This window comes from Nannospalax galili, unplaced genomic scaffold (genome assembly GCF_000622305.1).
Source record: "Nannospalax galili isolate Female #2095 unplaced genomic scaffold, S.galili_v1.0 scaffold167, whole genome shotgun sequence".
Classification (NCBI taxonomy): domain Eukaryota; kingdom Metazoa; phylum Chordata; class Mammalia; order Rodentia; family Spalacidae; genus Nannospalax; species Nannospalax galili.
Genome location: NW_008358534.1, coordinates 1606174 through 1608101, shown reverse-complemented (window position 1 = coordinate 1608101; position 1928 = coordinate 1606174). Strand labels below are relative to the sequence as shown.

The window sequence follows — 1928 nt, the reverse complement described above, 5'->3', positions numbered from 1 at the left end:
TAGTAGGACAAGAAAAGGAAACAGACGGCATACGGAATGGAAATGATTAAGTAAATTGTGGTTTGCTTGAAAACAGCATGGCTATCTATGTAGAAATCCAAAGGAAAAAACAAGTCTTCTTGGAACTATTTAAGTGATTATAGCCAGGATGCAGAATGCAAGGTTAGGAACACTTGGAAATGGAAGTAAAAATAGATTACCATTTACATTAACACATCACCCAAAACTAAATAATAGGTATCAATCTAAAGCATGTGTCTAAGACCCAAAGGAGGAAAACTATGAAATTCTCACAAAATATAAGGAAACCGAATAATGGTGAGACACTACATGTTCGTAGATAAGGAGATGCAATACTGTCACTTTAACTTGATCTATACATTCAATGCAATTGCAAACAAAATCCCTGTGATTTATTTGGTGACTGTTGACAGTGGTATTATTATTTATTCAAAGAGGTACAAAAAACAAAATAAACAGTTAATATTGAAAGAAAAGAATGACACCAAGGAATTGATACTAAATAACTAGTGGACTTAGCAGTTTTAGTGTACGAAAAGTGTGGTATTCTTGAAAGAATACACCAACATATAATCTACACATTTATAGCCACTGTATTTTTGATAAGGGCACTGCAAATATACAATGACTGGAGAAAAGACAGCTTGTTCAACAAGTGGTGCTGATCAAAGTAGATAAAGGCACATAGAAGAATGAAAGTAGATCTGTATCTCCCCCGATGCCCCAAACTCAAATTCAAATGGATCAAGGACCTCAACAAAAGATCCAATACCCTGAAACAGACAAAGCACATAGTATGGAATATATTGGAAATTATAGGCACAGGAAAAACTTTTTGAACAGGACTCCTTATAGCACAGTCATTAAGTTCAACAATTGACAAATGGGGTCACATAAAACCAAAAATCCCATGTACAACATCATTCAAGTAAAGAGGCAACCCACAGAATGGAGCAAAAATCTTAAATAGCTATACCTCTGAAAGAGGGTTAGTATCTGGAATATACACATAACTAAATCATTAACATAAAAGCCCAATTAAAAAGTGGAGCAAGGAGCTGAACAGGGAGTTCTCTAAAGATGGAGCACAAATGGCTGAGAAATACATAAAAAAATTTTCAACTGACTTTAGTCGTCAGTGAAATGAAGATTAATGCCACTTTGGGATTTCTTCTTACCCAACTCAGAATCACGAAGATCACAATGACAAGTGCTGGTGAGGAAACAGAGATAAGGAACATTAATCCACTCCTAAAGGCAGTACAATCTGGTGCAGCCACTGTGGAAATCAGTGTAGAGATCTCTTTAAAAGTTCAAAATTGATCTACTGTATGACCCAGCCATATCACTCTTGGACATATATCCAAAATAATCTGTAATAAACTACTACAGAAATACCTTTTCATGCATTTTCACTTTTTTCTCTTTTTCATAATAGCCAGAAATTGGATGCAACTTAGATGTCTATCAGTAGAAGAATGAATAATGAAAGTGTGGTACATAAACACAATTGAGAATTATTCATCTCTTTGAAGTGAAATTTAAAAAATTCACAGGTAAATGGATAGGACTAGAAGTAATCATCCAGAGTGACATAATCCGAAGCCAGAGAGACAAGTGTCATATATTCTCTCGCATAAATGTATATATTATGTTTCAATTTGAAAATGCAGAAAAGTCAAGAAATTTATAGATGGCCATTGGTGGTGGGGGAGGCTTTCTGTGAGGGGTGTTAGAGCACAATAATATGAAGGGTGAAAGACGAACATTAGAGTTGGAAGGGTTAAATGGCTTGGGTATTGGTACAGTAGGGCAGAGGTGGGATTACAGGGAAGGATAAGTAACCATAAACAAGTTAGAAAAAAAGCCATATTGAACCCTGCCAATATAGAAGCTTCTTAAAGTAT

The 1928-nt window shown here is 35.2% G+C and overlaps 1 pseudogene; it reads left to right on the top strand.

Annotated features, from left to right (window-relative positions):
• Positions 1-904: 904 nt before the first annotated feature.
• Positions 905-1928, top strand: part of LOC103724677 — a 3655-nt pseudogene continuing 2631 nt past the window's right edge.